This window comes from Conger conger, chromosome 9, assembly GCF_963514075.1.
Source record: "Conger conger chromosome 9, fConCon1.1, whole genome shotgun sequence".
In the NCBI taxonomy this organism is placed as follows: Eukaryota; Metazoa; Chordata; class Actinopteri; order Anguilliformes; family Congridae; genus Conger; species Conger conger.
The window spans coordinates 13,134,903-13,158,394 of record NC_083768.1 but is presented as its reverse complement, the minus strand read 5'-3'; the positions used below and the strand labels follow the sequence as shown (position 1 = coordinate 13,158,394).

At 49.2% G+C, this 23,492-nt stretch overlaps 1 long non-coding RNA gene across 1 annotated transcript in view; it reads left to right on the top strand.

Moving 5' to 3' along the window:
* The window catches only part of LOC133137594 (uncharacterized), a 54,885-nt gene extending 32,756 nt beyond the window's left edge, over positions 1 to 22,129 (top strand). Inside the window, exons 3-5 of the long non-coding RNA XR_009709615.1 lie at positions 12,693 to 12,804; positions 19,133 to 19,313; positions 21,875 to 22,129. This is a non-coding gene — a long non-coding RNA (uncharacterized LOC133137594). The remainder of the gene's footprint in view (positions 1 to 12,692; positions 12,805 to 19,132; positions 19,314 to 21,874) is intronic.
* The last annotated feature ends 1,363 nt before the right edge of the window (positions 22,130 to 23,492 follow it).

Genomic DNA, 23,492 nt, shown 5'->3' with positions numbered 1-23,492 from the left:
GAGTCCAAAAGGGATGAGAATGTGCTGCATGGGAGTAAAATGGATTTGATTTAGTTGATTTAGTGCAAACATTTTATTGTTTCTCTGATGCTGACACTGCAAACCCACCTGGGAGAAGTACAGCTGATACAAATGCACAGACACTATTAAGCCCCTGTGTGAAATTGTTCATCTGTACTGAAGCGGAGGAGTGGTTGAGGTATGCGCTACTTCAGCGGTGCTCTTCATGTATTTTTATAGAATTGTTCTAAAAATGAAACCCAGTGAATTAGAACCAGATTACGATCTTGAAAAGGTTTTCAAAAACACTCGAAAGAAAAAACCAGGCAGGAAACTCTGAAAAAAGACTGTCTTCCGTTATTTGGTTTTCTGTTCTAAGGAAAGAGGCCTGCCCTACATCAAAGCTAGCAATAGCTCATGCGCCCCAGAAGATAAGGAGGCAAGATGTCATCTTGCACCTTCACTTTTAATTCCAGTAAAAGTGATTCCAGCTCAATTGTAATTGAGCCTAAATGCTTTGGATATAATTGGAAGAGTCCCTGATCGCCCAATTACAACCCCCCCCCCTATTTTCCTTGCTTTAGCTATCCACTCTTCCACACGGATGTAAGTTAGCACCTGTTGAGTTCTATGTCATTGTGTCCGTGTGTCGGTTTTGATGTCTTAATTTATAGGCCACAGCTGTAGCCTGTAGTCTGCCTAGTGACTCATGAGTTGACCTTTGAACTTCTGGGGAGTGGAGACATGGGACATATAGGAGGAGTACTCTTAAATTTCCTTATTCTTAAGGGAAGCTGGATATTAATAATGGGAGACTGCTGCTTCATGTGCATGTAAATCGGTGAAGCTCTCTTACGTTTCCTGGAGCTCACCTATTTGAATCACCTATTTGAAAACCTGGATCAGATACTTTATTTGAAATACCTTTTCCGTTTAGGCACCAGTAAAATTCCTGCAGATTGTTGACTCATTCTAAAGAAATGTCTACTTTCACTTAGATTCAGAACAGAACTCTTCTTTCTTTTGAGATTGTGTTTCCTGTTGCGATGGGATTGTCCCTGTCAATCAATGTTTCCACTTTGCAGGTGTGTAGCATTAAATTCCTCATCCCTGCCCTGTGTACTTTCCAGTCTGTGGGTGGCATGTTGGTGGGTGGGTCAACTGATTTCCACACTTTGACTTTGAGAAGCTGTCAGCTTCGAGGATCCGCTGAAAGAGACGTCCGAAGATGTAGACCCTGGTCCTTAAATAAAGGCAGAATTACTGGACTAGGTGTCGGGGAAAGAAGTCAGCTCTTTGTTGGAGGCCAGAGTTGTCAGGAAGTTGGCAGCGGAAAACGAAGGCTTTAAGCTTTTGGAATCGGATTCGGCGCTTGTTTGGCTGCCGGCTCCGTGGAAGGTCTCGACTCTGTGAAGCAGTCGCCTACACACAAACCTGGTGGCTCTGCTCTTGGCTCCGGCGCTGCGGAACGGCGTCGAGAAGGCTGCAGGCCTCAAACGCCCCTACAAGGATTCTGCGCGGGGAGAGTTTCTCCTCTCGCTGCAGTCAGCACCCATCTCCTCATGATTACACGTTGATTTATATAAGAGTGACGGCATATCCAACTCTGAAAAGGCTTCCAATTTCATCCATACATTAACACATACTTGGCTCGGAAAGGTTTCGGGAGTTGTGCGTAGGTATGCTGGGTATTTGGAAGGAGTCATAGGGTTTCTTGCTGATTTAATCATTCATTTCGCTCTGGCGGATACTCAGCAGACGAGCCTGGGGGAATCTAACCACGTCCACCTGACCGGCAGCATTCCCAGAAAGGCGTTCCGATGGGGATTCTCGGAAGTCGGAGAACCTGCAGCCCCGCGCTCCGCCTCCCGCGCTGTTGTCAGGAGGGCGATTCCCTAAAAGAGGATCGCCCGAGGGCCACCGTGCCTGGTGGGACGACCTATCCCACAAGCCCTCTCAAGCTGTGCTCGGGGCACAAGAAATATGGTGTCAACTGATACTCCTTCCTCCCGCCGCCTGTGCACAGCGATGAGCTGAGGCCCATAAAGCAGTTGAGCGCCGGGGTTATTAAGATGTCCGCCTCTCGGGTCTATAAAACAGCGGGCCTCCCTCCTCCCTGCTGGTGCTGAGCATCGGCCACCGCTGCACAGCCTGAGGTGGGGCATCTGGACAATGGAGGTTTGACTTCTCTGACCTCCGGACTGCAGGCAGCTTGCTTTGCACCGTTGCTAATTGCGTCGAATGGTTTCTGCGAGGTCCAGCCTCGTGAAAACTCAGACTCGGGGGGGAGCACTTTTTTTTTAGGTTGTGGGAGCAGAATGGTGCGAGGGAGACTTTGTAAGAACCAAGAGGACACGGTGCTATTATGCTAGTCATTATCCAGTAAAGAAAACAGTGTAATTAATTTGGTTATAATGAGGTCAGATCAAACCCAAAATCAGGATAATGTAGTTTTCCATTCCATGATTACATTAATTAACTTGTCAAACTGTGTTTGTCAAGAAAAAGGTTACTCTTGCACTTTATTTTCCAGTCAAGGTTACAGAGGAATTTGGAGTCAACCCAGGCTACCTTTGTTCATTCGTTGGGCTAAAGACACTAAAAGGGCAGTTCAGTCCGTATCTCCTCCACAGCACGAACGGTGCTCGGCCTTGCCTGTATTCCTTCTTTCCGGAGACCCCTTTCCCTGGATATTGGAGCATTGAGCTTGTCGGTACCTCGACAGCTACGTCCCTTTAAATGTTAACGACTAACGCAGGCGTCGGCAGAGGTCAGGTCCTGACTTAGCCACCTGTCGATCGCAAATTACCACCCTGGCAGGCATCGTTCCATCCCTCTTGGCCCAGGGGCTGACGTTCTTTCATTAGCTCCCGCCACCGTCCGTGCTAGATCAGCAACGCACTATTTGGGGGCTGCCAATTCTCAGGAACCGGGGGGCCCCCCGGCGTCAGAAGAAGGGTCGCTGGCGGGAATGCCGGGAGCAGAGCGCGCAGGGTGAAGCGACCAACCTCGCCGTGGCAACGTCACGTGACTGGCGGGCTCAAGCCCCGCCTCCTCCCCTGAATGGGAGCGGTCTTGGATGAATCAGGATCTTGGCACTTCCAGGCTGACACTATTTATACGCTGGCTGCGGGATGCTCTGGTTCTGCTGCGTCAGGGTAGGGAGTGGAGCGGGGGCTCTGCGTGTGAACAGATCGTTTTACAGAAGTGAAAGGCCAAGAAGCCGGTCACCTCCTCCCACCCAGCGGGGAACGCAGTTGCAATCGCACGTCAAAGCCGTTCCCATGGCAGCTGCTGTTTGGCAATGCCGCTGGTGTTCTGTGTCTTTCCTGACGTTCCGTCTTTGGACCGGATCACGGGCCTCCAAAGGCTTCTGTTTTTTTTAGAAAATTGGTTTCCTCCTATGCAAATTCTCGGATGCTTTTCGACAAAAAAAAAAAGCCGGAGCACAAGAAGACGCATTGTGAGACAGTAAAGGAGTCATTGTCGTGTGAAACAATCGCTGCCGCTAGCAATTACATTTATGAGATGTGGTGACAAGATTGGAGTTCTGAGTATTACTGGAATATTTCACATCTCGCAAGTTGTGGTATATTTCCTGCATAGAAACAATACTGACTACAAGTGCACAGTGCTGTCCTTATCACAAAGGCGGTGATTGATAATGCAGTTTCAGACAGTGGGCTTTCAGCATGGAAAATGGCAAGGAATGTGTTAGGCGGGGAAAAAACAACCGCTGCTTGTTAGCGGGATCATTAATAATATCTCGTATCAGTGATGCGCTGATATAGTGTGGGACTGATTTACTGCCCTTTGGGCTCTTTGACTAAGACTAAGACACCAATGGTTCAGTTGCAGTATGCTCCTACCTGCGGCAGTTTGGGATTCAGTCATACTGATTTTTTACATTACATTACATGATTGGCATTTGGCAGACGCTCTTATCCAGAGCGACGTACAGTTGACTAAGCAGGAGACAATCCTCCCCTGGAGCAATGCAGGGTTAAGGGTCCAATGCCAAGGGCCTTGCTCAAGGGCCCAACAGCTGTGCGGATCTTATTGTGGCTATACCGGGATTAGAACCACCGACCTTGCGTGTCCCAATCATTTACCTTAACCACTACGCTACAGGCCGCCCCAATAAAATCCGTTCTGAATATAAATCCGTTAAAATTCAAACGAACAGCTTTGTATTCTCATCCATTGTCCTTTCCATGCTCTAGACCAATCATGTCTGTGCATTTGTGAGTGACAGCCGGCGGGAGGCTGAGTCTTCAGCCGAGACACGTGAACAGGGCCCGCCTGAAGCCTGCCTGCTGCAGAAGCAGAGAGTGGAAAGCAGTTGAAAGTAGTGAAGAAGAGGAAGCTTCGCCGGCGGTGGAATGACATGCGAACGGCAGCGGAAGGCAGAGTCTCCGTTCCGTCGGCAGTCAGGTGGCTGCCAGTTCACCCGTCGCTTCGTAGAGCGGAGGCAGTGAACTGGGCCCCTCGCATTCAGGAAAGGTGGCGTGCCGGCGGTCTGGGTCTCTGATAAGAGGCTCGCTGTGGGGGGGGGGGTCGGGCGCAGAGTGAAAGAAGGGGCTATAAACAGCACTGCGGTTGCAGGTGACCTTTGGCGGGTTGCACAGGTAGCTCACTCACGTGCAGTGCGCACTCTCCCAGCTGTCACGCAGAACACGGGGGGAGGGGACGCGGGTCGGGTACGGCAGTGCAGATCTGACACGGCAAACGCCAGGCGCGTTAATGCGCGGCGGGTGAAGTTCCACTTGCGTCAGTCCGCCACAAATGTCACAGCAGTGGCTGCGTAGTAACAGTTTTGGGGGCAGCCGTTGCCTGGCGACGAGAGCTTACCTTTTGCCCTAATTTTGGGTGAAGCTGTTGCTCAATCTTGGCACATTTTGTCCTTCCGCGTTCGGTCATAGCACTTCTTGTCCGATTTGAAGTGCCCAGCCCCACGTACTCCGTATTCTCTGAAGCAGCTGCTTCTTTTCACACCGCAGTCTCGAGTCAGACTCACCGGCAGACCCGCGCGTGCCTAGTCCACCAGCAGGGGTCACTGCAGCACGGTCATCCCCGCCGACTGAAACCCTCTCATCCCTGGGCGACTCTGGAGTTAATTATGGGTCAGCATGTGGGCCCGCCGGCTACAAACGGTGCTGGCGCGGTCTGGGTTCGACCGGGAGGCCTACCCGAAGGAGCAGAAGGCAGTGCCTTAACTGGACGAGGCACCTAGTAGCCCCCTCACGTTTCTGTTTTTAGAAGGCACAGCTGCATGCTAGGACATAAAATCACACCCAAGAACTCGGTCTGCCAGAATAGCCGCATGGCATGTGGCAAGCGTTCGACAGCGGTAACGTACATATATTAACACCCTATCTAGAAAATCAGCCCAAGCCATTCCTCATCCCAGGAATACATATTACATTGTGTTGCCGATATCTTGCTGTCTTATTGCGTAAAAAATGACACTTGTAAGGGACGTTATTAAACTGAACAGCAATTATATTGGTTTGGCTGCCATGGTCATACAACACTTCTGAGATAAACGGAACAGGGGAATTAAGAAATCCCTGTGACCTTAGCTGCCCCTCTCTTTCTCTCGTCCCCTCTCTCTCTCTTTCTCTCTCCCTCGCCTTCCTCCCTTGTGCAACTCATCACTTTCCTCTCTCCTTCCACTTTCATTCCTCTCTTTCTCTGACATCCCTGTCTTTCCCATCTCTCACTCGTTTTTCAAATAGTTTTTTTTTTTTCCTGCTGCTGAGAGGAGGCGGTCAGGTATATGAGGAGAACGCCTACTGGACCGGTGCCGAAAGGCCGAACGAAAGAGTGAAGAACTCTATGTGTCCCTGATAATCCTCCTGTAGGGTGCCATCTGTCAAAGCGCCACTTGTCATACCATAAAGTTTCATTCTGCCCTTTGTGCACTGAGCAAATCATGTTGGCCGTGTTAAGCGATAGCAACATTGACCATGCTATCAGGCAATGTAGGCTATGAGCCTGCGCCTATGTCAGTACGCGGTTCTTCAACACCCTCTTCGTCAGTCCTTTTTCACCACTCTGCTGTACTGCTCTTGTGCAGTGCATCCTGGGAGGCTTATTTGAACTGATGGGTGAAGTATTCCCGCAGGCTCAGTCTTTATGGGTCTTTGAGTACCTTGAAAAGCACTCTATAAATAAAATGTATTATTATTATTATTATTATTATTATTATGTCAGGAAGATCCAGTCATATCTATTCCAGCATATCTACATCTTTGTGAGCTCATGGGCAATTCCTGTTGGTGTAGTGGGAGACACACACACACACACACACACACATACATACAGAGTAATGTGATGAGCAATACAAGAGCAGTTTGATTATAAGAGTATAGCATTAGCAGAATTATAGCATTGTGGATAGCGCTTGCGGGGGAAACATTTCACGTTATTGCTCATAGAAAATGTTACTATGGTCAGTTTTGATCTATGACTCATAATGAACACATCGAGAGGGTGTGTCTGAGGAATATATGAAACAGTACACAACTGTGAATACACAAGTACACAGGAACTACAGTAGTGCCCTCCCCTGTTGCAAAAAAAGATCTGGAATGGTAAATAGATGTATGGGACTTGTACTGTATTTTATTATAGTATCTTGCGAATTATAGCATCACTGGAACACTGTATGTAGTAATCGACAAACAGACCAGGCGCTATCCTCTTTATTTGGAGTTTATGAGGCCATGAAATTAGGTATTTGACATACACTTCCAGAAATATTATTCAATGACAATGCCTTAAAGGTATATTTATGTAATACATGTAATTTTTTTTCCTAAAATATACGTTTTTGAACGGATTATCACTTTGCCCGGAGAGAAAAAGTATGCTTTTCTCTGAGATCATAGGCAATTAGACTCATTGGCACGCCAATTTAAACCCTTCAGTTTAGCTTTACCTTTAAGATTGTGAATTTCAAAACCCCCGAACGTCTTGGGGGGGTTTCTGCGCTGCTGTTAAGTACTCCTTAATCATGTTTGACACTGGGACCGCTTGTAAAACCTGGCCTCGTTTGCAAGTCAAATCGGGGCGCGTCGGAATGCGAGCTCCTCCGTCGGAACGCGGGGCCGTTTCTCTGGGATCCTGGCACCGTCCTCGACGACGGTTGCTTTCTCGCCGCCTGAGGTCACACCCCAGTCGATGTATTCACGGACGCCATCTCCCGTGTCCCAGGTGGACATGCATCATCCTGTCCGCCAGAGGCTGTTTGCTCGGCGGAAAGCCCAGTTGTGGATCAGTCCCTCCGGCATTGCTCTCTGGAGAGAGATCTGTGAAAGCGCACGCAGGGTAGGAAGTTCTTCCCCCCAAGGGGCTCACTCCAGGTTTATCAATGGCACTTTGAGCCAAAATGGAGCCCCTTGATGTGTTGTGCTGAATGAGCCTCTGCACTGCACTCTGCTGTCTTTCTACTTTATGACCTCCGCGAAAGCGCCTGACAGGTTGATAGCGGTTGGTGCGGGCTTGGGAAATCGTAGGGTCGAGTCTCTGCCTGTCTGCCACGGTTTGACCAGAAGGGAGCGAGCGGAAAACTGGCAGTTGAAATTTGCAATGCAAATCGCCTCCTCTTGTGTTTTCCATACACAATATTTTATCTCTCCTGTTGCCAGGAGCTTCTAAGGACATGTTTCGTCCGGCCAGGAGACTGGAGTACTTGACGTTAAACATTGCAATCTGCCTGTTTGCGACAGACATGATAAGAGTCACTCTTACAGTTGAGATGGAGTACTGGTGATTTGAATATGCTAATGAAAGCAATAATACATGGTGGCATTGATAACTCATTTCAAAATTCGCCATTGGGGTAAGAAAATTTAACTTGTCAAGCAATTATTTCCTTAAAACAAGATTTAAAAAAAATATGATTTCAAGTTTCATTACAAGACTAAAACACAGGCTTTTTTGATGTGAATGGGGCAACTAGAGCAAAGGAAAGGGAAGAATAGGGAAGAATGCCTTGCTGTGCTAGCTCTGACAGAGGCACTAGAACTTGCATGTGGCAGTGGTCTTTGGAGATTATTTTTATTTGGGAGGCCGTTCGCTTAGGGCAAGATATGCCGGGTGTTTGCCTCCACCTCTGATATGGCAGTCCCATGAGCTTCAGGAAACAGATGTTGTGTTTCACTGCCCTTTCACTTTCTGGCCCTTTTTCTGAGGAAAGTTCTTTTCAGAAGCCTCCTCAGAAACCGGGGGCTGAAAGAATGCTTCTTCACAATCTGCGGCAGATTTTAAACACGTGTGGCAACAGCGGCTAGTTTCATTTACACTCAAAACTTTTAAAAGGTGTTTCAGGAATGCGTTTCCTCTCAATGGGGAAAAGATCAGCATACATTTCTTGTTCTCTGGTATTCAGAAAGCGTCAAGCAGTCTTATCACCTTGTTTCAGGGTACGCGGCCAGTTTCTGATTACATTCACTCGCATTATGGGATGTTTTTATAAATCTTGTGATGAAGCTAGACTGAGAACGCTAGTGAGGTTGTGCCTACGAGCCCTTTGGTCTGTGGGCGTTACCCCCAAGCGGACTCGGAAACGCTTTTGTCACGCAAGACAACGGGCGGCAGCGGTCTCGCCAGAATCCCGTTTATCAGCCGACCAGCTCCAGCACAGCGGGGAGGGATCGCGACAGCCATTTTGTCCCTTGTCCGTGAGGGTCGGCCGCCTCTCGCCTCCGTGCCCGAATCTTTCTGGCACCGCGAGCCCCCCCCTCGACACTTCCTACGCAGACCGAGTGGGCATTCAGTATTTTCCGGACACCATTTGTTTTTACAATACTTTCCAGTCCCAAGATATTTCTTCTGTTTCCTGACTCTGACTCATCTTTCCAGTGGTGTGTGATACAGCGCTCTCTTACTGTTCCCTTCCTCTTGAGTCGTCCTGGTCCAGGCCCGACAGCACCCTTCTAAGTCCCCCAAAGGATCCGGCAACCCGAGCTGCGTAGCTCCTCGAAATCTCGGCGTAAAACAACCCTGCTGAAAAAAACAGCTCAAGCTAGTGTTGAAACAGCTGGTAGCTGGCTGACCAGTTAGACCAGCTCTATACACAACACGGTTTGATCAGCTCAAGCTATGTTTTGAAACAGCCAGTCGCTCATAGTTGAATTTAAACCAAGGTTCTGAAGGATCCAGCAACCGAAGCACCTAGAAATGCAGAAATTCTGGTGTAAAACTAAATCAAAGTCTTCCGAGCGTCTGAAGTTATCGGGTCTCCGAGGTTGAACCTGCGGAGCGGAGGTGTATGTCAGCTGCGGTTCTCAGGCGGTGGTCTGCACGGTTTTTGCCCCGCGCTACACAGCCCGGTTAACCTTTAACCTTTCAGCCTTGTTTCCCGGCGCCTTCGCCTCGTACTCCTGCCTTAATCACGGCGTCTGGGTTCACAGCAGTTCAGCACAGCGTTCCTCCCACTCAGCGTCAGTGGCGGTGTTCAGGCCCCTGAAAAACCGCAGGCAGCGCACGGAAAGCGGCGGCATCCTTCTCACCTCCGAGCGCTTCACGACACACCTTTCCGTGGGAGGTCGTGGGCAGGCGCCGCGGCTGTTAGGCGCGCCCCTGAACACCGTGAGAACGCGCTGCGCTCAGACTCGCGCCGGGCAGGACGCGGGAACCGGCGGGGTCACGTGGCGACGCGCGGGGGGGGCCACCGTAACCGGGCGGGTATTAATAGCGCGGCTCGAGATTCCGACACGCATTCCGCTCGCCGCGCCGTCACCCGCTCCGGAATAGGACGCCGGCGGAAATAGCTCCGCCCTATTTGTGGACCGCTGCGGGCCTGTCGTCGGCGCCCCCCGGGCTACGGTTATCTCGCGGGCTGGCGCTCGATACGGAGACAGCGGGGCCGGAGCGCATCCCGCCGCGTGCCGTTGTCCGCTAGTCGATATCGGAGCGGGAATCCGAGGGAGCTCCTGGTGCTGGAGCTAATTGGGCGGGCCGGCTTTGTGTGGCTGTGCTGTGTCTCCCACCACAGAGACACAGATCCATAGTGGGCCTGCGGAAAGCAGCGGGTGTGGTTTCTCCTGCAGGGCCCCCCCCCCCCCCCCCCCCCGGCTCATAGACAGCGTCGCGGGTCTAAAACACTCAATAGGACAGCAGACACCAGAATAGTTTCCGGAAACCAGTGTCAGCAGAGATCGAAATGACAAAGACAACATTTTATCTACACTATGTTTTTCCACTGTAGGTTTTTATCTACTTTTGCTTTCAAGCTGTGTGATATTTTGGCTAAATACTGCCCAGCCATTGTAATGCAGTGAGTAATTCAGTGTTATTACACCGTGAAAACATAAGTCAATCTCAACAAGAATTATAGTTTGAATGTCGACTTAAAATCAAGACAATTTCACTTGTCACGCAATCAAAAATCGTTACCATAAGACTTAAACACTTAAGCCTTTTTTTTGCAGTGTTGGCCTAGATGTCTCTGGTTGGACCACTTCCCTCCTGTCCATTTCTACTGGCACGCATGTTGCCAAAGTCCACGCCCCACAGGAAATGTGCCTGAGATTAGACACACGTTCAGCACACGTGCTGTTCTTAGAAATGATCCGCGCTGCGCAGCTCCGGTGGGAACAGCGCCGTCGTACCCAGGAGCGAAGTGCATCGCTCCGTTTTCTCCGCGTGAGATTCCCGCAAGCTCAGCGCTTTTCAGATGGCGAGGTGTAAAACGCACTGGAACACACCCTGCGCAATGCTGCCCTCGCTACCGAACGGCCGTGATCTCATGGGTTACGTTATTGCTCCATTTATTCGATAATTACCCACTAATTGGAGTGTGGATGGACCTGAGGCGTGAATGCAGCGGATGATTCGATGCGGTCTCGTTTTTTTCTCAAATGGCGCGAGAAAGTAGCCCGTGTCAGCATTCTGAGAAAAACCCGTTGAATACGGAGTGTTCTATGTATAGAATGACCTGCTTTGATTAGTTTGTGTATATATGTATGTGTGTGTGTGTGTGTGTACATACAGAGTGAGCATACCCACACTAGGGACAATAAGCATGAGTGCCTTTTACATTTTCTGATGTAAAGTTTTTCTTACGTCCTGTAACATCGAATTCGGACTGGTATGGTATGTCTGACACAGGAGACTTCCCCGGCGCGCTGTTGTAGCTAAGGACATGGACCGAAGGACGCGGCTGGATCGAAATCGGCCGATAATTTAGCAAATGAGCAGAACTGCAGAGCAACCTTTGATTCCACACGGGGTTTGTTTGCTTTGAGTGTGGCCGCTGCCTCCGTCCAGTGTCACCCTGTGCCCGCGGAACAGGACAGCGCACACGCTGACCCAGTGCACGGTGTCCGGCGTCACTGCCCTCAGCCACCTCTTCCTAAAGAGGACAGGATCTGCGACAGCGTTTCGGCCGAGCGGGGGGGGGGGGGTTCTGGGTAATGGAGCGCTATTTTTGGGGCCTTGCGTCACGAGCGTTCGCTCACAGCTGTGGTGTGTGTGTGTGGCACGCAGAGCGTAGCGCAGTGGAATGGTGAAAACCGTCAGGTGATGGGGGAGACCCGAACCTGGCGCAAGAGAGTGGAGCTTCAGCTGGGTGAACCCCCCCCCTCCCCACCCCCGGTATCACTACCACAATTCACCTCGGTGCTGCGATGCTCCTTTCTCGTGTGTGTCCACAGAGACAGGTCCAGTCGCCTCAAAATGGCTGCCCGCTCCCCAGCTCAGGTTCGGATATTCTGGCTGCAGGAGGCACAGAGAGAGTCTTCACTACCTGCTAGTGCTCTTTGAGTCCTGTATTAGACCACATTCAGATGTCTTCGCAGAGAAAATGGCAGTCTTATTTGTATTTAATTTGGAAGCCTGGAAGCAAACCCAGAACCATCTTCTTGCGAGGCATCAGTGCTAACCACTGCACCAACTGCCATCTTTGACAGTTATTCACAATTACATGACCAGGAAAATGACTGTGCCAGTTAAATTAAGGGCAGAAGAACAGAATGAAGGTTGGCTCTCCTTAGGTGCTCCTGGTCTCACCTATCTCAGGGACACTGATGAAGCACACAGCTGTGTGTTTTAACGAGGCACTTTACACTTAGCTCGAGGGAACATTGGACCTGTACCCTTTGGGTCAGAAGAGCAGACATATTCTGTCACCCCAACTTTTACTGAACAGACCAAGGTTTTATTTATATTTTATCTAACCTTTATTTATGCAGGGAGGGTTCTTTTTCAGATGAGCCCTGCCACTGACATAAAACATTAGAAGACACGATATTAAAACTGTACAAATAGGTTGCTGTAGTATAAGCTGTGGGTGCTTATAGCCTAGCCTTGACTGGGACCTGGAAGGTTCAAGCCCCAGTGTATCCACAATAAGATCCGTGCAGCTGTTGGGCCCTTAACCCCACATTGCTCCAGGGAGGATTGTCTAATCAACTCTTGAGTCGCTTTGGATAAAAGCTTCAGCTGAATAACTGTAACGTAATGTCTGTAGTTGCCGTTCCACATACCTGATTGGACCATAAAAATGATCCCGGTCTGAAGGTCAGCAGGGCCTGTCTCGCCTGTCGACCTCCACGCCCCCAGTGGTCTGAAAAAGGAGGGGACCTCCAGTGAAAGCTGAGGTGTTAAGTTTTTAACACCACCCTGGAAGTTCTTCCTTGCTGCCGTGGCTTACTGACGGGTTTTCTCTCGTTTCGCTGTTGCAGGGTGGCCATGTGACCTTTGACCCACCTTGACCTTTCAACCCAGCGGAATGCTGCTTCTTCATCTCTGCCCAAGTGGAGGGCCCATTCCTGAGGGGCGAGGACCAGCTAACGTGTAAGTCAAAAATACAGGACTGAATAAGCATATCTTCATCAATGTTCACAAAGCGCCGGTTTCATGTCTCTCGTACAGGAAAGTGAATGAGTAATGTAAACTTTAGTGTCGGATCTTAATCTGGAATGGGGAGATAAGCTGGGTGCTCGGAGAAGTGCGCATTGAGAAGGAGCTACACCATGAAAGATAAACCCACGCAAGGACCCAGCATCACTATCAGACGTTAAACAAAGTGTGATCTGTCACTATAAAGTACAGTATGCCTGTCAGTCTCCATAGCCACAGTACTGCAGCATCAGCTTGAACCTGACTCCATTTCAGCAAAGCTGACTGAAGATGTGGAAGATGTTATAACACTATAACAGAAGTGTGTAAGTGTGTAAGTGTGTGATGGGATGAGATGTTGTGCCCCTCCAGCAGGACTAGTGTGCTGCTCTTTAGTGTGTTTCAGCGGTTAAATGATTGATTAGGTTTCTGTTTGGCTGGAGTTCACACACTGTGCTGTCTGCTGATAGAAGGAAAGCTCAAAGCCCCACAGACAGCAGCCCTGTCCTAGAGGCAACCCCTGCACTGGTCAGCACACTTACTCTCCTGCTAAAGAGGGAGAAGCAGGTGGGGTAAACACAAACACACACAAATGCATGCACACACATGCACACACACACACACACACACACACATGTACACACACACACACACAAATGCATGCACACACATGCACACACACACACACATGTACACACACACACACACACACACACACACACGTATAGGAGCCAGCGTGGCACATGGTCAGTGCACTGAAACTTCACTCAGCCCAGAGAATGGCTGAAGCGTTGGCCACTCATCCTCTGCAGAAAGGCTCCCGCTCTCCGTAACGGAGGTGCGGTAATCCCTCCCAAAGCACATCCTTTTCCTCCTGCACCGCGCAGTAAAATTAAAGGCTTGTGCTGGAAATAGAAGCATTCCAGCACGGAGTAATGACCGGGGGGAAATGAGCCGGTGCCCAGAAGGTTATGGGTTCAGATCCTGTACAGGAAGTGTTGCCGTGACACCCATGAGCTGAGGTTTCTGAAAACATTCCGCCGCAGGACGGAACAATGGCACAACGGAGGAGGCCCCGGGTTGCAGCGTCTGAACCAGAATGTGTTGCGTTACCGTGGTTCTAAGAATTGTTTCTGCTGTCTCAAAACCGGACATTCTCAACCTAAACGGGAACTGAAATAAGCCAGCCGCGCGTTGGAAGTGAAGAAAGGCTCGTTCCCGCCTCCGGCGTGTAAAGCGCTTCTCTGTCACCGAGGGCGACTGCGATCGGGAAGCCTCCGCAGATTCCTCTGGTCCCTGTTACGGAAACGCGAGGCGTTTCGCTCTCTGCCGAAACACAGCGGGGGGGTGTTAACCGTCTCCCCCCTGACAGAGCACACGGCGTATTCCCCCCGTCAGGCGAAACCAGGCGGCGATATGGAATCGGGCTGCGCTGCGGGCCTGGAAATGTTTCCGTCGGCCGGAGAGCTCGGCTTTCCGCTCCGCTCACGCCCGGTTCAGCGGGTTCAGAGGCCCCCCGTGTCCCCCGCGCCCCGGGCCCTGCGCTGGGGGGCTGGAACCGGCCCGTCTCCAAAGCGCTCTCGCTCCTGACGTCTAGCGCTGCCGTGCTGCCGTGCTGCAGACCGATTTAACCTCCTGTCACTAAGCTGCTGCCTCGGTTTCTTCATGGGTTCAGCTCAATGGCAGCCGGTGTTCGTTTTCGTTCGCCTCTCTCTTACGTGGAATGTACAGGTGGCTAGTGCAGAGCTGTGTTTCGTGAAACTTCACTGCCAGATCAATGTTCGTTAATATTTAATATGCAATGGAATAGAACAAAATAATAAAACTTTAATGTCATGTATTTACAGTGAACAGCATGTTACGTGCGGTGACTAGGAGTGGGAGCAGCAGGCCACAATGCTTTGTTGGTTGTTTTAAGGCAAGAATGAATTCCCCCTTATTATTTTTAGATATTTCACTGTGCATTGTGAGCTTTTCCACTGAGAGGCCCGGGGTTTCTGAGAGAATTGTTGATGTTTGCACTATGGCCAGGCGACCTTCCCCTCCGGGGCAGCAGAAGAAAAAGGGGGATTTTCCAATTAGCATAGGTGTGTCGACTGCACTCATCAAGGCGTGAAAGTGCATGGTTCACTGGCGTCCAAGCTGCTCTGAGTCATCGTGATTTGCTTTCTGCTCATTTGAATACCACAGCACGATAAAACCCCCTATCTGACTCATTTAAACTAAAACACTTCAGCTAAAACGTTTTAACCCTCAGTGTGAAGTGCCCAGAGCAGGAAGAGGCTCAGGGAATGCGATGCTGAACGCCCTGATGAGGTCCATCCCGCCTCATACACCCCGTGCTGTACATTCAGCAAGAAAATGTGTCCTTTTCTGTTTTTGCACCTAGTCTGGAAATCAACAGAATCCCAAAAACGACAGTACAACATACAATCAGCGGGCGTAGGATCAAATGACCTGACGTGACGTTGAACTGAAATATTTTCGCGTCTTACGTCCAATACGAAGTCCATCACTAAAACAGACGCCATAGCAATACAGCAGTTCCTTGACAGACATATACCATAAATGGTATGAGAATTAATTTCCATAAATGTGCCAGACATCGTGCATGTTACCGACAGTCAGAGTCAGGGTTTTTAGCTTCAGGTCACACAGTTGACATAAACAGACATAAATATACACCAGATTCTTTATTTTGCAGCTCTCGGTGTGAGACACGGATTCCCTTATAGAGTTAAAAGAAGTGTTATTTCCGCCTGTTAGCCACGGTTTGCAGAGCGTAGCTGTAGGAAAGATGCAGGAAACTACAGGGGAGAGATTTTGGGGACGGGCACTCATGCAGCCGGGACATCCCCTGGGCCTGCCTCTTTGCCCAGAAAAATCAGAACGCAGCGTACTTCTGTCATGATTTGAATAGTTTCCCACCGCGATGCATGCCCTCTGTCGGGGAGAAACACCCCACATCTTCTCAAGAAGAGGAAACCAAGACGACGGCAGCCGAACAGTCAGAAGAAGACTTCGAGCAGCGAGCGAACCTTCCAGAAATTACAAACGTTTGCCGCGTTTGTTCATTTTAAACCAAACGTTCCCTCAACTGCGACCGAGACCCGCTTTGCTCACGTCTTACGGACTTTCAGTTTGACGGTTCATAAAATAAACAGAAAGTACTGACCCAAAAATCTTTAACGCTCCCCTCAACCCCCTTGCACACACAAAACAATGTATTTTATTTTGCCTCATTTTATTCAACACAATGTTGAGCAGAAATATATTGTCTTACTTCGTGTTATTATCTAAGCACAATTGCCATTACCGACTGAGAACTTGTAAATGGTAGCCATTTGTCAGTGAATACACTTCCATCAAATCATTCTTTTCAACATTTTTCTTATATATGCTGTGCATGTGTATTTAAAGGTACCCCTGTGTATCCGCATGTACGTTGTTTAGTACAGAGTACAGTTTTCATAACCGTATGAACACATCTTAAAGTATATATTCCATAACATGTATAAAGTTGTGTATCTGTAAACCGAAGCTGTCTTTCCACCCACTTCCTGGAAAAAGATTTGAATTGAGATTTGACGTCGTCGCGTACCAGCGGGCGGGTACGTCGATCAGACGTCCGCCCTCCAATCAGCGTCCTTTCACACGGAGGGGCACATTCGACATCATTTCCCCCGCCCCTCGGGCACCTGGCCACGCCCGGGTGCACTCCAGTAATGATGTCAGTGAGTCATTCCTGGAGCTCGGTGACGGTTGTCCTGGCAGCTGGTCTGCAGGTGCCTCGTGGACGCGATGCAGGCGGGCACAACACACCCGTGTAAAGGGCTGCGGGGGGGGGGGGCGTTGGGGCGGGGCTCATGGGCTCGTAAATCAGCCGCCGAGTTGTTGTAGCAACAAGCGGGAGACCTGCGGAGACGCTCTATCAGGTGAATTATTGATACGGGAAACGGGCCTGCTGAAAGAGCAGGTGTCTGTCTATCAAATCAGTATTTTTGGTGACCACCCTTCGGCGTTAAAACTGCATCACTTCTCTGAGATAACCGACGCTGTCCTGCAGTTCTATAAGACAATCAGCAGGTAGGTTGTTCCAAGCAAGTTGGAGAACTTGCCACAGTTCTTCTACAGACTTTGGTCGGCTCTTTGCTTCTGATCTCAGACAGGGTTGATCAAGTTTTGATGTAAAAAGTAGTACAGTAATATGTTGCTTTTTTAAATTAAATACCAAAATATCTCTGTAAAATTTTATCTTTTGGAAAAGGAATATTTGGAAATCTCAAATGTGTTATTTTATACTAACACACACCAAAAAAGAAACATATATAATAAAGTCTAGGGTGCCTAAGACTTGTGCACAGTACTGTATGAGACCTGCAGACATCTCCCACTTTCTGCTCAGTGTCGCATAAAGCCATTTTATGGTGGCGGCCATGTTTGACTAAGGGGCTTTTCTGGCACCAGAGCTGAATAGGAATTAAAAACTCTTCAATCTTCTTCTGTGCGGCATACAAACAGAACACATTCCCCGGAGGCTAATTTGTTCAGTGTGAAATAATTACTGTTCTAAATAATATCATTTAGCCAGGGTAAATTCATAGTTTTGAATGGACGTCAATGAGCAAATTTGCTTTTTGGCAACAGAGGTGCCTCCGGTAACCACTGCACTGCAAAAAAAAAAAAGTACATCTCAACAGTCTTATACTGAGACTTAAAATCGTGTTACAAAATAAATGAGCTAAGACAGTTCGGCTCATTTTAAAATTAGTGCGTAAGAAAATTTCACTCTATCCAGCAAACAGTAACTTAAAACAAGTTCATATTTTGTACTTGAGAGAAAAAAAAAGATCTTATTTATTCTTATTTACACACTAACAAGCTTATTAAGACTGTTGTATGTCGCTCTGGGTAAGAGCGTCTGCCAAATGCTATTAATGTAAAAGACTGTCTTTGCAGTGTGGAATTTGCGAGCTTCTGAGGAAATGTAAATCCCTAGTATGCCCCGAAACCCCAGAAGAAGAGTTTCCCCTAGTCACCAGCAGCTGGGTGGTACAGCAGGTGGTACTCACTCTCACTTGTGACTTTTCTCATCGTAAGGAGCGTGCTCTCCATTTCTGTTCGAGTTTCATCACTCACGTCCGTTCCGGGTCTTGGAGGCAAATGGCTATTTACAGCATTGGAAATACCACCCTTCTGCTGTGAGTTTGTGTTTCCTGGTGTAGCCTTGTACTCACCAAGACAAGGCTCCAACCTGCTTTTGGAAAGTTTCTGTTGGTTGCCTAATAGCGATAATTATGATAAAACCTTAAAATATAATCAAAAATGAAAAGCAACTTACAGTTGATTAGACTCAGCAGGAGACAATCCCCCCCTGGAGCAGCGTGGGGTTAAGGGCCGTAAGGGATCTTATTGTGGCTACACCCGGGACCAAACCACCTTGCGGGTTCCAGTCATGTGCCTTAACCACTGCACTACTGCCGCCTGGGGGGGGGGGGGGGGGGCGTATATTATACACCGTGTCAGCTGCTGTAACTGTGTATGTTGAAGTACGCTAAAATGAATATATATGAGTCTGTTGGTAATTGATATTTTCAAATGAATAAACAATTTAGCTTGAAATAGATAAAATATGAATTCCTTATTTTGGTTTCACTATTTGCTGCACCTGTCTATTGACATAAAATACACCCACTGAGCACATTATTAGGCAGACCTGTACACCAGCTTGTTAATAAAAAAATGTAATCAGCCAATCTTTTGGCAGCAACTAAATGCATCAAAGCATGCAGACATTGTCAAGCGGTTCTGTCAGAATGGGGAAGTGACTTTGACCGTGGAATGATTGTTGGTGCCAGAGAGGGTGGTTTGAGTATTTCAAAAACTGCTGATATTCCCACGCACAACAGTCTCTAGAGTTTTCAGAGAATGGTGCAAAAAACAAAAAACATCCGCTGAGCAGCAGTTCTGTAGGCAGAAACCTGTTGTTAATGAGAGAGGTCAGAGGAGAACGGCTAGACTAGTCAAAGCTGACAGGAAGGTGACAGTAAATAACCACACATTACAACAGCGGTATGCAGAAGAGCATCTCTGAACACACGTGTCAAACCTCTCTGGATAGGCTACAACAGCTGACCGACCAATAAGTTAAAAAGTCTAATAAGTGCCTAATAAAGTGCTCTCTGAGTATATAATACCATAAAACTTTAAAGCTTAAAAGTAAAAAAAAATAAAGTTAAATAAATAAATCACTGCGCCTTCTGCTTTTCCTCCTCCTACACAGGATGTGACATCACTGAAGAGCCAGGACATGTGATGCGCTTTTAATCCAGACACGGAACACACACGCCAGTCCTCTGTGACATCAGCGCGTTCGTCTCCAGGGACGGAATAACGCGGTGCACCGGACGCGGTGTCGGGTGCCCGTCCCTGGACACAGTCTGCTGTCCGATCCCCAATGCCAGGTAGCTAACGCAGAACTATTTGGCGAAATGTCTAACTGCTATGGCTAAGGCAGCTAATGTCAGCGGTGGAGCTAAGTGATGCTGGACGTTACTACATAACGCAGAGGCTGGCATGCTAGCGTGAGTAACCTCACGGGTACTCATCCGCCCTGTGACTTAACTGACTATTTCGGTGTCAGTGGCTGGAATTCGGGATGTGCCGGTCTGTGCTAGTTCTCTCTCTGAATATTTTGAGTTCACGTCTGTGTACCATTTTGTAAGGGCAGGATGTGATCAATTCCACTTGTGCAATTCACTTCCAGTTTTACTTCTGCAAATTCTAAATCTGACCCATCTCGGAGACGAGAACGCGCGCCGGCCGGCGGGGGGGTGGGGGAGGGGGGGGCGCGGCTGATCTCGATTAGCGCCATGGCGATAGGCGCGCTTCCAGCTCGTTGGAAAAAAATGTTTGCTAAGGCCGCGCCAAAATCGAGTAGCAGAGTGCCGACAGCTAGCGTTCGCCTCCCCGCGGTGAAGACACCGCCGTCGGTGGCGGCGTTGGGATGGCATCTTCGCATTATCCGGGCCGTACGCAGGACGCTGGCCTCGCCCGCTGAGAGGCGCGGAGGCCCGGCGATGCCCACCCACTCGTCCTGTGACTTAGCTCTGCGTTGAGGGGAGCCGGCGCTGACGTGCGTCGACGCCCTTCGCTACGACGGAGGAGTTGGCGGACACGATTTCCGCGTGCGTTCAGAGCGGAGGTTTCAGATAATTGCAAATACGCGAAGAGGCTGGTCTGTGATTTCTGCGCGGAGAAAAAAAAACCTTGCGGTGTTTTTCGCTACGGAAGACGAGGCACGGTTCGAAGTCGGCGGCTGACATAATCAGACTCGGCAATCAGGCAGTCGCTCTTCAGTCTTCAGGAAGCCGAAGGAGGCCGCGTAGACGTCGGGTGAAAAGCTGATTTCTTTCACTGAACTGTTTACTAAAGGCTTGAAGTCGTGATTCATCGGGAAATTTCTCGCTCGCGCTTTGGTGTGGAGCCCTGAGGCCGCCTGCGTTCAGGACAACCGCAACCACAACGGTCGTGCTTCCCCTCAGAAGGTCAGGGCTGACACGATGGGTCTCACGAAAAGGCCAACGTCTCCGTGCAGACGGGCGTCTTTACCGGACTGTGACCCGTTAGAATCTCTCTTTTAAAATTTTGCTTGCGTCCTGTACCTGTAATAAAAAGTACCCTGAATTCCAGCCGTCTCATCTATCGTTCAGAGAGCGCTGTCAGGCTGAGTTCCCCTACCACCTGTGCGGTGGTGTCTGTGTGCGGCGTGTCCCGCGACTCTTTCCGGAAGGCCTGTCACCATGGTGACAGCGGAGCCGTGGGACCCCTGCGGTGCAGGGAGGTGCAGCGCGGGTTAGCCCGGTGTGAGGGCTTTGATCTCCGTCCTTCCCCCCCGCTCCGGAGAGGGGCACGGGCTGTTACCCCTCTAAGCCCTGCCAGGCTCACGCTATCCCCGCAGGACAAGTGCAGAATAACAGCCTGAAACAAGGATGTGCTCTGTGTGTGTGTGTGTGTGTGTGTGCGTGTGCCTATGTGTGGGTGTGTGTGTGTGTGTTTGTGTGCGTATGCTTGTGTGTGTGTGCGTGTGTGTATGTGTGTGTGTGTACACTGTGTGTGTGTGCGCGCGCATGTGTGTGTGTGTGTGCGTGTATGTGTGTGTCTGTGTGCCTAAGTATTTGTGCAGTTCCACTGTTACACATTCCACTGAAACCATCACATTCTTCTCAAAATGGAGTCTTGTGGGATCAAACTGATATTGCTCTTCTGCGGTTTTGCTCACATTGCAAATTTATATCACGTCTGATCATCAGTACTGTCTTAACAAGTTTAGACTTTACATACCACTTCCAGAAGCAATTCCTATAAGTCTCAGTGGTAGAGAGGCAGTGTGCTACCCATAATATAACCTTTGGTTAAAAGTCCCACTCCTTAAATAGTACTCTACACAGCGACTGTGTCCATTTCAGTATCCTTGTGTGGGTTTGAGTTTTAATCTTTTACCCGGTATTCTTAGCGTGCTGTGCTGCACAGTTGCAAAGCCAGCACTGGGCAGAGGGCACTTAATGAATCTTTCTGCTCTTAACAGAGTACATATGACACCGGTATGGACCATCTGTACTCTTTAAGAGTTGATTTAACACTGAACATTTTACTGTGTAACATCTGTTTCATATAACTAGTACAGTATATATAGAATAGAAATGAAAACATGAAAAAACAACTAAGTACTATTGAGGGAAGTATTCATGTTCATTCAAGTAATTTCCCGTAAAAAGCCTCTTATTAATGAAGTACCTCCATTCACTGTGTGGTTCCGTGACGAGTGAAACTGAACTTTCTGTCCACAGATTTTTGCAGAACAATGTATTTGTATTTGTTTTGCTTTGCTGTACCATTTCCTCTAAATATTAAGCTGGACTGCCCCATGTGCCCTAGCCCAGCAGAGGCCCATCAACCAAAACCACCTCTGCAGTGTTTAGATCTTTTTAAGGGTTTTTACCTTTGCGCTTTATGTTCTTCACAGGTGGAAGTTTCCGGAAGAAGCACGGCCGTCGAAACACAGCGCCGTTCCGAGCGCGTCGGCCCGTTAACGTTAGGCAACCACCGTTCCGCCCGAACGCCGGGCGGCAGAGCTTGCTGCCGTCCGAGCAGCCGGAGCGGTTGGGCTCGGTTGCCCCGGCGACGGTCTCGTCTCAGTTGCCGCTGTAGTTCCGTGCCGACGTCTCTGCTGTCGAGCGGACAGGCCTGCGTGTCTGAAGTGAAGAACAGAGCGTGTGAATAAAACTGTTGACTTGAGTGAAACCCCATCTTGTCTGAGTTTCTTTTAATGCCTTACAGGCCCTCATGTGGGAGAGGTTGGGACAGCGCTGGTCTTTAACACGGTTTGGGCTGTGAGCAGGCCCTGCACACTAACACACACACACACACACACACATACACCCGCACACACACACCTGTGCACAAACACGCACACACACGCGTACACACGCACTTCCACACGCACAGACACGTGCTCACACACACACACACAGACACGTGCTCACACAGAACTAAGGTGAATACTCTGTCCAGGTGCAGGTGTTGTGCTGTATTTGCATAGCATTTGCATGGGATGAAAGCGGTTACTGGGTGGCTCCAGTTTTCCCTCCAGTCGTTTCTCTAAGGATGTGAGTCAGAAGTGACACAGATCCACAGCTCTTCCCCAAAATATGTGTTGTTCCCCCCAGCATGTGTAACGTGGTTGTGTGGTGAGGTTCACTGTCATTGTGGTCAGTGCTCTTGTTTGCTTGTGCCATCCACAGGAATCCACTAACATTTCTGTTTTTTTGTTCTCTTTAAAAAGGCTTTCCGGGCACAGTAAATACTGAGCTGAATGAATATGAAGCAACTAACGTGGTTCAAGTTCATCCCCACAGAAAGAAGGCTTCAATCTAAGTGCAAAATGTCCTTTGCTTTGCGTAACTAATTCGCAGTTCAAAGCGTGGTGCTCGAAATGTTGTAAAAATACCGGAAAAAGGATGACTTGTTAGCGAGCACATTGTATGTTCTTTGTGGTCACACAAAATGGCTCCATAAAACTTGCTGAAGAGGAAAGGCCGCAGAAAACATGCTCTTCCAGCCTCAGCTCTCTCTATCCAGCGTTTTTCTCCAAGAGCCTGACTAAGCCAGTCTCCACATATCTCTTCGCAAGGCTGCCCACATCGTAGAAGTGAAATAAGGCCTAATCTTTATGCAGTATTAACGACATGCATAACTAAGAACGGACTGATATTAAAAATACACACATTGCATTGCTGCAGATATTCCGCTGCTCCGTGGGGTGCAGGTAGCCCTGCTGGGGTTCCCGGGACCTCTCTGTTCGACTCTCTCGATCCGCAGTGCCTGTGGCTCCGGGGCCTCACCCCGGCCCTTGTCTGGGGAGCGTAGCTGGGCTCCAGCAGCCCGGAGACATCCCCACGTCCCCAGCCACAGTGCACCCAGCACAGCCTCCACCAGCGCTGAGAGCCAGAGGCCACTGGCAGCCCTCCACACACTGCACCCCGCCCGTCTCTCTGCTCCGCACTGCATTCTGGGGTTACTCTCTCAGTTTTGTCTCTTTTTCTTCTCATGTTTTTAGCAGCTTCTATTGTTTCGTTTGTTCT